Source organism: Biomphalaria glabrata, chromosome 1 (genome assembly GCF_947242115.1).
Source record: "Biomphalaria glabrata chromosome 1, xgBioGlab47.1, whole genome shotgun sequence".
NCBI lineage: Eukaryota > Metazoa > Mollusca > Gastropoda > Planorbidae > Biomphalaria > Biomphalaria glabrata.
This window is the reverse complement of record NC_074711.1, coordinates 44651650-44666331: the sequence shown is the minus strand read 5'-3', so window position 1 is coordinate 44666331 and position 14682 is coordinate 44651650. Positions and strand designations below refer to the sequence as shown.

The 14682-nt window shown below is 38.9% G+C and overlaps 1 protein-coding gene across 1 annotated transcript in view; it reads right to left on the bottom strand.

Moving 5' to 3' along the window:
- LOC106072715 (dynactin subunit 1-like) overlaps nt 1-14418 on the bottom strand; it is a 51684-nt gene extending 37266 nt beyond the window's left edge. The window contains exon 1 of the mRNA XM_056038624.1: nt 14389-14418. The gene's annotated coding sequence lies outside the window, so the exon portion shown is untranslated. The remainder of the gene's footprint in view (nt 1-14388) is intronic.
- Nucleotides 14419-14682: the final 264 nt, after the last annotated feature.

Sequence of the window (14682 nt, the reverse complement as noted above, 5' to 3'; positions counted from 1 at the left end):
CTATAAAATCTATGAGTGTAGCCAAAGGGGTTTTGAGTTTAAAACCCCCTGCCATCGGGGTTTGAAGCTGAAAACTACCTCTTCAAATTTAAAAAAAAAAAGCAAATTGCGCACTCAAAATGCTATGAGCGTAGCCAAAGGGAGTTTTGAGTTTAAACCCCCCTCCTCCAGATGGCTTTTTCAACTATTGCTAAAGCTGGTGCAATGATTGATTCAGCCTCTGTGTGTGCTTTCTTGCGTTTTTGTTTATAACTGAGAAACCTTATAACTTGCAATCAATCCCTTTTCTGGCAGCTTTAGGTACTTTGTAAGTTTCTTAGCTTGTTTACTTTGTTGAGCCCTGATGTTTTCAACGTATTTTTTCGGTTACGCTTTTATAGCTGGATATTTTGTTTCCAAGTGTCTCTTCAATTTGCTTGGAACAAGCGCCTCATTCCACAGAGTTGCATTGCAGATCAGACAGAAATGCAATGGAACATCTTCAGGTCCCGAAGATATGAAACCATATCCGATGTAATCTTCTTTGTACCTTCGTTTGGTTCCTTGCTTTTCATTTAACGTTTTCGCAGTTTCTTTCTTGCTAACGTATTTCTCCATGGATAACAATGAATAAGGCTTAGTGATAACTTGTTATCGTTATTATCGTTACCAATTCAAGAACTGATGTGCGTCTGCTAAGGCGGCCTACATTTGAGTCATTATAATAATATATGTATAGTTAAAAAATTCCATAACCTGAATAAATAACAGCCCTTTCCGTCATAATGGACCGATCCACTACTACTACTGGTCATTGCAAGTGGAGATGTCATCGCAACATAAAATAAAAATTTAATAGTAGGCAGACCTGTGTAACGCCTGCACGTGTGGCGTTCTGAAAACTCCCGCGGCACACCTGCAAATCTTCGGCGGCACACTAGTGTGCCGCGGCACACAGTTTGAGAAACACTGCGTTACATCAACATAATAACAAAACAACTCCATAAGCTTAAAAGCAAGGCAACAAAAAAAGGTGCGGTAAAAAAATTGTGCATTTGTGCTAGAATATCATAATCAGGGCCGGTCTTAGGCCACTGCAACCTATACGGCTGCAGTGGGCCCCGCTCTTTCATAGGCCCCGCGCGATACGAATTCTAGGTGTAAATCATTAAATTAAACCATTTTAACTTACTAAAGCGCTCTTGGAATTCTTCTAAAATTATAAAATATAAGAAAAAGTCATGAATCTCCTTAAAAATGACAAAATTGTTATTTCGGGGTGTCATTCAATATGGACAACGCTAATCCTACTCGCGATTAAAAAAAAACGGCCTTGTCAGCTTTCATTTAATAAAATTATAAAAATAAGCCGAATTGTAACCAAATCAAGAAGTTCAAATACTTAATTTACTTTAATAGTAACTGGCATCCAAATATAGATCGAAAGCTATATCTAAATCTATATCGACTTCTGAGAAAAAACAACAACTATATTTTGCTAGTCGATATCTAAAAGGCAGATCTGAATGTTTATCGGCTTTTTTTTTTTTTTTTTTGGAAAACCTAATATCTACTATAAAGTAGCCTAAATGTAAAGTTAATTTGACAGTGATTTTGTACTTTGCAAAGTATAAATATAATGCAAAGACGACTTTATTTTTTAATACAAAATCTTAATTTTCACTTATTATCCTTATCACAACCCAAATTAGGCCCCGCGCAATCCGTTTCGCATAGGGCCCCGCAACCTGTAGGACCGGTCCTGATCATAACCTACGCACCGACATTCCCCCTCTTCCCCAAACTGGTTCTTACGAAGTATGGACCTGTTTCCGAATCTCAAACTGAAAGAAAAGTAATATAGACATCAAGGCAACTACAAAGCAAGGACATTTCGCTACCAGAGACATGCATTGAAAAAGACAACACTCCTCCAAATAGAACAACTTTGAAGAAAAATGACCAATGACACCTTAGACCAAAACATTAACATTACACTATGAACCTTTCTGGTTTAGGCGCCAGTTTCTCGCCTTTGCCCCTTCTCCTGTCTGTCTGTGGTAACGGTTCCGCCAGGCTCAGTATCTGAACCACTCGTGAAGGCCAGGAGTTGGACTGGTTGTCAGAGGCTGTTTGAGACGAATGCCATTGGAAGCATTTTATAGGTAATGATGGGCTTAAGACTATTACCACTTCCGGCGTTAACAACCTTGCGGAACATTGGGAAGACATAGCTCTAGACCGCACCAGATGGAGAGAGACAGTGACCAAGAAAGCTATGGATAGCGAAAGAACACGGGCCTCAGCCCTGGAAGAAAAACAGACAATGCGAAAAATGGCCAGCTCCTCTATCACCAAAGCAAAAGCCACCTTAACCTGCGATATTTGTGGACGGGAGTGTCTCTCCAAAATAGGGCTCCAGAGCCACAAGAGGAAGTGTGCGAGATGAACCATAGTCGTTCTACGACTGAAGGAGGCCAATGATGAACCTTTCACAAAATCACAATCTACCAACCAATCATATTTAAAAGGAATAACCAACAAATTAATGTCAATAATACTAAATGCAACATAATATCATCTAACATAAAATGCAACTATTTTCATAAAAATAATGTACGCATTGCAAAATTGAAATGCATAAAACATATATATAAAAAAATACATAAGTATGTGGCTTATGTAGCTGCACATTTGAAAGTCTATAGTAATCTTGAGCACAGATCAGCAAGCAGATTGTCCTCCCCTTTGACATGAACAACATCAAAGGAATAATCCTGCAACACTAGCGCCCATCTTGTAATACGTGCATTGGTAAAGTTAGTGCTCCTAAGGTAAGATAGAGCCTTGTGCTCAGTCTGGAGATGAAAGTTTTTTCCCGGCCAGATACCTGTCCATTTTTTTTATCGAATATACAAATGCAAATCCTTCCCGTTCAATGATAGAATACTTCTGCTCCCGAGGCAACAACTTACGGCTCACAAATTGTATAGGATGCAACATACCAATCACACAGTGGCCTAGAATGCCAGAGATTCCCTTTGTCTGAGGCATCAGTCTGGAGATAGAAGGATAGAGAAGGATCAGGCAAACGAAGACTAGGATACTTACACTGACAGGCCTGCACTCTCTTCAATGCCTCCACACACTCACAGCTCCAGTCTACTCTCATGGATTTTCGTCATTACATCTTCCTTCACCCCATCCTGCTCATCAACTTCTTCTCCCCCCACAACTGATACCATGTTAGCTGATAAAAGTTCATTTTTATCTTTATCTAGCTTACTTCCTTTACCCTACAGTGATATTTCATGAGTCTGTTTATGTGATATACCTTTATCTTATTTTCTTTCTCAACCACGTCATTGAACTTTGATATTTTATTCACAACCTTATACGGGCCTTGCCAAAACACGGACAGCTTATTGTCTCTATGTGGCTTGAGGACTAAAACACAGTCACCCTCATTAATGTCTCGTCTAGACGAATATTTGTCATATTGCATCTTGTACTTCTTTTTGCTAGCATCGCTGTTAGATTTAGCAATAGTAGTCCCCTCTGATAATCTTTTTTTAAAGTCCACTAAATAAGTGAACACATTCTTATATTCAGTTTTTTCTTCAGCATTTACAAATAATTGCTTCAAAATAGCCAGTGGGCCTCTCATTTGTCTCCCATAGACAAGCTCAAATGGCGACAACCCCGTTGTCTCATTAGGTACCTCTCGGTAGGCGAACAATGCTGCACTAACTTTCCGGTCCCAATCATGAGGGCTATCCTGACATATTTTCCTTAAAAAGGATTTTAAAGTAGAATTGAGCCTTTCTACCATACCATTAGAGCAGGGGTGGTATATAGTGGCGTGCACGGGTTTAACTGAGAAACACTCGCACACCTGTTTGTACAATGCGGAAGTAAACTGGTGGCCTTAATCACTTAATATTTCTATAGGTAGCCATATTCTACAAAAAATAGTAGTTAGCGCCTCGATAACTGTTTCTGCGTTAATATTCCTCAGAGGTATCGCTTCTGGCCATCTGGTAGCGACATCTACCACTGTCAAAATATACCTATTCTTATTGTCAGTTAACTCCAATGGGCCAATAATATCTGTTGCAACTTTATAAAACGGAGTGGTAACAACATTCATTTGGCCAAGCTCCACTCTGTCACAACGACGTGGCATCCTAGCTTTCTGACAAACATCACACGACCTCACAAACTCTTTTATGTCTCTATCTAAATCTTGCCAGAAAAAACATTGTAGATTTTACTTTTAGTCTTTCTTAATGATAAATGCCCCTCTAACATACTCTCATGAACAGTTTTCAACACAATTTCTCTCTTTGCTGAAGGTACAACTAACTGTCTTTCTTCTCACCAAACTTTCCCCTAAACACTCTGTACAATAGTCTATCAAACACTTTATATTCCACACTTCCATTCTTTTTATTATCTACACAATTGTCCACATGTCGCTCCCATAGATCTTTCAAAGACGGATCACTCAACTGTCCACATGTCGCTCCCATAGATCTTTCAAAGACGGATCACTCAATCGTTCACATAAAAAATCATCACTCGTACCTAAAACATCACGGCAATCTTCCAATATTCCACACTCACTTACAGCGCCACTATCATTCTCTCTATCTTTCGTTGTCCTAGTTACTGCTGCGCAATCAAACTACCGACTCACATCACTGGTGGATTCAGGGGGGTTGGGCGGTAGGGGCGATCGCCCCCCTCCCACTCGGCCGACCCCCCCCCCCCAAAACGAATTTTAGTATAGAATTCACACAATTTGTAAACGAATTTATTACTTATTTTAATAATATATACTAATTATTTATATTTAAACCTATTTTTAGATCATTTCACCCCCCCCTCTAGTATGTTGGTCGACATGGTGGGGTCGGGAGGGGGCGATGGCATCAATTCCGTCCCCCCCCCCCCTTAAACTTTCGAGTGGGGGGGGCGGTCCAATTTATATGTAGAAATCACACCTTGCTAACAGAATCAATTAAAAATCTATATGATTAAAACTTGTTATTGGTATTTTAACCGATCTTTATATTATGTCGTTCCCCTCTTGGCCGATGGGTGGGGATCGAATACCTTTACTGCCCTTCCCACCTAAAACCTTTGGGTCCTACTTTTCGGAGAAATCATAGTTTGTGAACAAAATTAGTTGAATTAATATATAAATTTTATATTATGTCGCTCTCCTTCAGGTATTTTTGCCGATTCGGTGGGGTTGGGGGGGGGGCGATTGCATGTGCTGCCCTCCCCACTCTAGCCCTCTGAGTGGGGGGGGCGGTCCTATTTTTATGGAGAAATCATTGTATGTGAACAAAATTAGTTGAATATGTATATAATATAAACTACGTGAACCCATTGTATATTATGTCGCACCACACTCTAATCTCAAATTTTATCATTAGTAAATATAAAATGAAAAAAGGTTGTTCCAGGTGGGAGGGGCGATACATGCAATCACCTTCCCCACATGGGACAAACGAATACTTTTTCTTTTTGTATTATAGTTAAGAAATTACAAAATTAAAAAAAATCTGTCACTAATATAATTTATACATGCTATAAAATTAAATTCTTATATCGAGTCGCCCCAACCCTATTCTTTAATGCCAAATGCAATCATTAGCAGAAATTATAAAAAGGAGTGAGGATTAATCATTTTCACTCTATCGCCCTCTCCCCTTTCCAGACAGAGTTTATGTAATTTCATATGAATTTATCCTAATTATTTTAAGTAAGACTTTGCTTTGGAAAAGTTTTAATTCAAACGAAATTTTTCAGTATAAGAGTCACGATTGAGATGAGTTCTAAACCCAAATAATTTTTTTCCTAGTCGGCTTTTTCAAACCTTTACTCAATCTGATATTTTTCTAGTTAAATAAATTTGGGACTTTACAATTTTATTGAATATTATTTATCGAATAATTTTTTTTCGGCGGCGATCCTCAAAGCCTTAATCTAAATATGTGGGGTATCCTATCTTTTCAAGGAACAAATCGGTTTTATTTGCAATGTATTGAGAGCGTAAAAATTTATATTAGAATATTTTTCAACATTATTCAAAAGGTCCTTTATAATAGGATGAATAATGAGCTTTAGGTCAAGGGAATGCGTTTGTTCAGTGAAGAAAACGTTTTTCGTGATTGGGCTTCGACCCAAACCCCACTGATGAATATAAAGCTATAAATGTTAGGAGAATGCGTTTCTGCTGTGAAGAATGCAAGAAAACGCTTTTTGCGTCGGGGCTTTGCCCCAAACCCCATCAATAAATAATGAGCTGTAGATGTCAGAAGGATGCGTTTCTGCAGTGAAAAATGCAAGAAAACGCTTTTTGCGTCGGGGCTTATCCCCGAACCCCACTGATAAATAATGAGCTATAAATGTCAGGAGAATGCGTTTCTTCAGTGAAGAATGCAAGAAAACGCTTTTTGCGTCGGGGCTTCGCCCTGAACCCCACTGATAAATAATGAGCTGTAGATGTCAGAAGGATGCGTTTCTGCAGTGAAAAATGCAAGAAAACGCTTTTTGCGTCGGGGCTTAGCCCCGAACCCCACTGGGGAAATCTTACAGCGCCTCAAGGCCTCAACATGACTTTTGTATTTTTTCGCTGAAGGTTGAGAAACACTGCTCTTTTTTATTCTCATATATATATATATGTATATATATATATATATATATATATATATATATATATATATGTTGTACGCGCGTTTATGCATAGGGTTAGGGTTTTCTCGGCGTTAGGGTTAGGGTTTGGAAAAAAATCGCACCCCCCCCCACTCCAAAGTTCTGGATCCGCTAGTGACTCACATTAATATCAACATTCCCATGAATTAAATCTGCAACAGGATCTTTAAAACAAGCAACCACATATTTCCCAACAATGTAATCCGACTCAATAGTTACTCACGCCAATGGGTAATCCCTGACTGTCCCATGGACAAGCTTCAATTTATAAGTACCAGGAATCATGTCTTTCTCACCAACTAATGAACTTCTAAAAGTTTCTTTCTTACATGGGGAGAAATATTCATCTCCTTTCCCTAAAGAAAAATTTTCACAATTTTGAACATTCCGATGACCACTCAGTCATCTATACCTTACTGGTGGACCTTGATCTCTATTGGTGAAACTGGTTCTATTTTGATACGCCCCATTGCTCCCAGTTCTACTGCTCCTGTAATTAGTAGGACGCTCCCTTGTAACATAACTTTGTCTCACAAAACTGTTACCACGGATTCTAGGATCACTACCATCAAACTCTCTCTGATAACGCCCTATTGAAACATTTCTACTGGGTCTTTGCGGATTAGCGAACGTCGCAGATAATGTCCTAGGTCTATCATCAACATCCGGAACAGAATTTATCACGGAAGAACGCTGAGGACATTCTGCCTATCTGTGGCCACTCCTATTGCAATTAAAGCAAATAACCAGGTTTCTTTCAGCGACTGGATTCCTCCCAGGCTCCTCACACACAGCCGCAACATACACACTGTCTTCTTTAGTAAGCGACACACCCACAATAGCGACCTTAAAACTTCAATAACATCAATCATATCATCAACTGTGCCTTTCTTACTTATCAGTTGCTTGTACACCTCTCCAGATAGATTCTCAAGTATCTTATCTTTTACCAGCAACTCTTTCACTTCTTCCACAGTCTTCAGCCAATTGTCCAACGCATTTCGCAGCTCGGGGACAAAACCTCTAAAATCGTTCTGGCGTGGTTTTACCCGGTGGAACCTCTTGCGGCAGGTTTCCGCATTTATTTCCGCATGCCGGAGTAATACAGCCCTCACTTCCTCATAATTATCATTCAAGAACAGACTGCCCCGCAGCATACAGTTCCTTAGAAATGTTGTTAGTTTATAGGACAAGAGCAATGGCCCTTCCTTTCTATCGATCTTGCATCTTGTCGCGACTGCCTCAAAGTGTGTTAAATATGCCATCAGGTCATCGTCTTCCTTCATACCCTGGAAGCTCTTATCAAGAACATTTCTAGGCAGCACCTCTGCCTGTGTTGCCGCCCCACCAGCAGCTGTTGCTGACTTTTCTTTCATTCTTTCCAGTTCCATCTCCTCCTTCCTCTTGAATGTCTCCCTGGCATCTCTTTCTTTCCACCTCTCGTGCTCCTCACGCTTGGCCTTCTCCTCACATTCAAACTGCTCCTTCTCGCGTTCAAATCTTGCCTTCTCCTCTGCCTTCGCCTCTGCTTTCAATTTTTCCTCTCTCCGAATTCTAGACTTTTCTCGTTCATACTCCTATTTCTTGGCTTTTCATAGTCTGCTCAGCCACATACCTCTCTAACCTTTCATCTTCGTACCCCAGAGAACGACCATCACTTATAAACTGGGCAGTAATTGTCAGCCTAGTTTCCATGGTAAATACAATCTACAATACCTGACTATATTATCTTTAAATTATATACAATATGGAAAAAAAATCTACTAATAGGGTCTACACTTGTACACGAGATCCACTGAAGCCTAGAGCCTGTGGTTAGATGGCAAAGAAAGAAACCTATCTGTGCAGTATCCCACGTCGGAGGAAAGTGCCTCACCCAGGCCACTGCGTCGAAAGATAGTTGCCACAGGACAATCCAACACAATACCAGTAGCCTCAGACTTCAGTACAGTTACCAACAGCCACTTTACACTCACATTCGCTTGCTGCCGGGAGTGAGAAGACACTCGTTCGAAGGTGAAGCACAATAGAGAAAAAAAAATACAAATGCGTTTCAATCTGGCAATACAATAGTTATATAGTATAGTTATAGTGTTATATCACTTATATCACAAAGGATGTATTCATCTTCTACTTTCAATGAGAATTGCAGCAAATCCCTGAAGCGTGGTAGCAGACATTCTGTCACGCTTATCACAGATATAAGCCCACATGGCTTCTTGTAAGCATGTTTTACTTGTTCAAGGTCTGCATGGCTTCTTGTAAGCATGTTTTACTTGTTCAAGGTCTGCATGGCTTCTTGTAAGCATGTTTTACTTGTTCAAGGTCTGCATGGCTTCTTGTAAGCATGTTTTACTTGTTCAAGGTCTGCATGGCTTCTTGTAAGCATGTGTTACTTGATCAAGGTCTGTGTGTCTTTAGTGTAGAGTGTAGACTTTGTCTTCAAATTAGATTGTCTTTATTTCCTATTTGGAATGACTTCATCAAGGTCTGTGTGTCTTTAGTGTAGAGTGTAGACTTTGTCTTCAAATTAGATTGTCTTTATTTCCTATTTGGAATGACTTCATCAAGGTCTGTGTGTCTTTAGTGTAGAGTGTAGACTTTGTCTTCAAATTAGATTGTCTTTATTTCCTAGTTGGAATGACTTGATCAAGGTCTGTGTGTCTTTAGTGTAGAGTGTAGACTTTGTCTTCAAATTAGATTGTCTTTATTTCCTAGTTGGAATGACTTGATCAAGGTCTGTGTGTCTTTAGTGTAGAGTGTAGACTTTGTCTTCAAATTAGATTGTCTTTATTTCCTAGTTGGAATGACTTCATCAAAGCTTGTGCGACAACGTCAAAGCCTGTGTGATTACATCAAAGCCTGTGTGATTACATCAAATCCTGTGCGATTACATCAAAGCCTGTGCGATTACATCAAAGCCTGTGCGATTACATCAAAGCCTGTGTGATTACGTCAAAGCCTGTGTGATTACATCAAAGCCTGTGTGATTACATCAAAGCCTGTGTGATTACATCAAAGCCTGTGCGATTACATCAAAGCCTGTGCGATTACACCAAAGCCTGTGCGATTACATCAAAGCCTGTGCGATTACATCAAAGCCTGTGTGATTACATCAAAGCCTGTGCGATTACATCAAAGCCTGTGCGATTACATCAAAGCCTGTGTAATTAAATCAAGGCCTGTGCGATTACATCAAAGCCTGTGTAATTAAATCAAGGCCTGTGCGATTACATCAAAGCCTGTGTAATTAAGTCAAGGCCTGTGCGATTACATCAAAGCCTGTGCGATTACATCAAAGCCTGTGTAATTAAATCAAGGCCTGTGCGATTACATCAAAGCCTGTGTAATTAAGTCAAGGCCTGTGCGATTACATCAAAGCCTGTGCGATTACATCAAAGCCTGTGTAATTAAATCAAGGCCTGTGCGATTACATCAAAGCCTGTGTAATTAAATCAAGGCCTGTGCGATTACATCAAAGCCTGTGTAATTAAGTCAAGGCCTGTGCGATTACATCAAAGCCTGTGCGATTACATCAAAGCCTGTGTAATTAAATCAAGGTCTGTGCGATTACATCAAAGCCTGTGTAATTAAGTCAAGGCCTGTGCGATTACATCAAAGCCTGTGTAATTAAATCAAGGCCTGTGCGATTACATCAAAGCCTGTGTAATTAAATCAAGACCTGTGCGATTACATCAAAGCCTGTGTGACTACGTCAAAGCCTGAGTAATTAAATCAAGGCCTGTGCGATTACATCAAAGCCTGTGTAATTAAGTCAAGGCCTGTGCGATTACATCAAAGCCTGTGTGACTACGTCAAAGCCTGAGTAATTAAATCAAGGCCTGTGCGATTACATCAAAGCCTGTGTAATTAAGTCAAGGCCTGTGCGATTACATCAAAGCCTGTGTGACTACGTCAAAGCCTGAGTAATTAAATCAAGGCCTGTGCGATTACATCAAAGCCTGTGTAATTAAGTCAAGGCCTGTGCGATTACATCAAAGCCTGTGTGACTACGTCAAAGCCTGAGTAATTAAATCAAGGCCTGTGCGATTACATCAAAGCCTGTGTAATTAAGTCAAGGCCTGTGCGATTACATCAAAGCCTGTGTGACTACGTCAAAGCCTGAGTAATTAAATCAAGGCCTGTGCGATTACATCAAAGCCTGTGTAATTAAGTCAAGGCCTGTGCGATTACATCAAAGCCTGTGTGACTACGTCAAAGCCTGAGTAATTAAATCAAGGCCTGTGCGATTACATCAAAGCCTGTGTAATTAAGTCAAGGCCTGTGCGATTACATCAAAGCCTGTGTGACTACGTCAAAGCCTGAGTAATTAAATCAAGGCCTGTGCGATTACATCAAAGCCTGTGTAATTAAGTCAAGGCCTGTGCGATTACATCAAAGCCTGTGTGACTACGTCAAAGCCTGAGTAATTAAATCAAGGCCTGTGCGATTACATCAAAGCCTGTGTAATTAAGTCAAGGCCTGTGCGATTACATCAAAGCCTGTGTGACTACGTCAAAGCCTGAGTAATTAAATCAAGGCCTGTGCGATTACATCAAAGCCTGTGTAATTAAGTCAAGGCCTGTGCGATTACATCAAAGCCTGTGTGACTACGTCAAAGCCTGAGTAATTAAATCAAGGCCTGTGCGATTACATCAAAGCCTGTGTAATTAAGTCAAGGCCTGTGCGATTACATCAAAGCCTGTGTGACTACGTCAAAGCCTGAGTAACTGCTTCAAAGCCTGTGTGACTATGTCAAAACCTGTGTGACTATGCCTAGGTCTGTGTGACTATAACATGCCTAGGTGGCATACCCAGAGCCTTAAGGGCTGAGAGAATTGGACATTTTTTGTTTTGGTGTCTTCTAATGTTTCATATTTGTTCTTGAGTGCAAAATTCTAAAATATTGATTTTTACTTTTAGCAATAATAATCAAATTTGACTGTATGTGTCAGTGGGAATGTATTAGCGAATGACCGGAAGTGTTTGACTTTGCACGAGGACAGATGACCAGTGTGTGATATGATCAAGAGACAATGTTTATGTTCGTCTTCAGTTATTGTGTTCTTCAGCTGAACCCGAGGGACACCTCGACGAGTGGTCAGAAATGAGTTTCTATTAAATAAATATATTAGAGAGCTGTAACAGAAATATTATAATTATACCCATAATGGAGAGCCTTTTGTAGAGGTGGTTTAGAGCTTTATATGGCTTTTGGTATTTCTTTAGCACTATATCTCAAAGCCATACAGACATGTTTTGAGATCTACTGCATGGTAGACATGTACTATTGGTAGACAGACAGAATGACTTCCGCAAACCTTTTAATGGAAGGCGACTATTGCCAGACGGTTAATTATTTCTCTTTGCAATGATGCGTCATTGGATACTATGCTGCCCAGATAAGTAAACTGATCTTAGGTAAACTATACATGTAAGACTAATTCAAAATGTAATAAACATGTAACATACAGGCCTATAGTAGAATTCGGTTAATCAGATCACCGTTTTATAGGAGAAGTCGTTTGTTTGGGACGAATCCTTAAATACCCAAAAAAATATGAATTTAACTATATAAGCAGAAACATTAACTGGATATGCTTACGTAATCCACAGAAAACATGTCACGTGATCACACAAAGACTTGTCTATACCTCCACATTCTTGTTAACCTTAACTAAAAAATGTCCAACACATACGAAACGGGTAAGAAAGATCATGCCACACCGCCTATCTCTAAAAAGGGTATAACAAAAATGTCATGGGTGTAGCAAGGATTTGTTTTTTCGGGGGGGGGGGTATAAAATGTGTTCCTTTTTTTCTTTGCTCTGTGCACACACAGACCTTTTTTTGGGGGGAAGTCTTTTGTAACCTAGAAGAAGTTATGGTGTTAGTGGAATGACAGTAGATACCCCTTCCTTGACAGCTAGGGGGTTTGAGGTGAGCGAGATTACCTCCCCAGAAAGGTCCTGGTGGAGCTCCAACGGCAAGCGTTTTTACCATATTTAAAAAAAAATGTATTTTCTATCTAAAAAAAAAGTACAGATCAAATATCAAATGTCCTATTCACTACTTTTTTACATTAATGGAGCCCAGGGACTGGCAGGGAAATAGCTCAATATGTTAGGTGTTTTATTTGAACCCCGACCCTCCTCCGGGACTACGCTCATGGAATTGGGTGACTGTAGTTTTAGTTTTTCTGAGACTGTTACTTGAATTTTCGAAGTTTTCTTTTATTTATGGAATCCAGTGACATTTATTGGGAAGGAGGGGGTAGAACCTCACCATCCCAGGTATCCTCACCAAAATACTCTTGACTACATTCATGGAACAAGTTTACTGCAGTTTTGCTTTAGTTTTTTATTGGTGGGGCAGTGGCGTAGCTTGGGGTTTGGAAGCACGGGGGGCATTTGACCTTTTTAAAGGCCCCTGCATTTTGACATTCGACATCATGGCTTGAGATAATGTACTTAATAAATATATTTATCTAAATTTCAGTTGGTACAGTATATAAGTAAAATAAACAAAAAATAATCATTAATGAGTCATTTTAATGAATAATGCCGTTGTTTATTGGCGAGATAATACACAAGTAAATCTCAGTTCACATCGCATCACGTCGTGCTTTCTGTGCAGCAAAGACATCTTTAACAGCATCTAAAATTCTAGATTTATCCCGTCCAAGTGAATAATATTTAATATGTAACGTAAAAAAAAAATAGGACTTTCATTTGAGGGCCCCCCAGAAGAGGGAGCTCGTGGGGGACTTTTGAATTTGTACCCCCTCCCCCCACTCTAGCTACGCCACGGTGGTGGTGGGGGTTAACCTACCCCGACCCCTCAATAGACTACTAACGCAATACTAGTCACCTATTTAGTTTCACACCCACCCCCTTTCCGGTTAATTTACTGGAATAATTTCAGTTATCTTTGTCTAGCTAAAAAACAACAACATATACACTCGTGGATTCTTCACTGAAATAATAATATATTGATATTAAGTTAATTGAAAAGTAATCCTTTCAAATTCAAGCCACAGAAAATGAATATTAATCTATTAATCTGGTGAGACTATTGAAATTGTGCAAACCTTTAAATACCTTGGTACTATCCTAGACAATAAACTAAATTTTACTGCAAATACTGATTATATCAGCAAAAAAGGGCAGCAAAGATTACGACTACTAAGAAAACTATCCTCATTTAATGTTAGCGAAAAGGCCTTGGCTATGTTTTACCACGCTCACATCTGCAATATTTTCAGTTTCAATATCACTGCCTGGTATGGCAATCTGAGCATTAAAAATAAAAATAAACTTTATAGAATCCTCAATGCTGCTGGCAAAATCATTGGCAAAAAACAAACCCCATTTGGGCAGTTGTTTGAGACAAACATCTATAAAAAAGCTAACAAGATACTCGAAATAAAGAATCACCCTTTGTGTCAGGATTTTGTGATTTTACCATCACAAAAGAGATACAAGACACCGATAGCAAAGACAAACAGACACAAACACTCTTTTGTTCCCCTGGCAATCAAATCATTAAATAAGGACAATCTGGTATAAACTTTGTCACATGTAAATTATGAGTGAGTCTGGTGTGAATGTACACTTTGGTTTCTTATAGTTATAATGTTTTTTGTTTGGTGTAATGCACAAATTGTAAGACAAATTTCCTTACGGATAATAAAGATTATTATTATTATTATTATTATTATTATTAAATTCATATATAGTCCCCTAAATTGCATTAGTGTTAATATAATAAAATTATTTAAAAAGTTAGATATAATATAATATAATATAATATAATATAATATAATATAATATAATATAATATAATATAATATAATATAATATAATATAATATAATATAATATAATATAATATAATATAATATAATATAATATAATATAATAATAAGGCTTTTCTTAGAGTCCGAATATTAATGAGGAATCACTAGCGGATCCAGAAC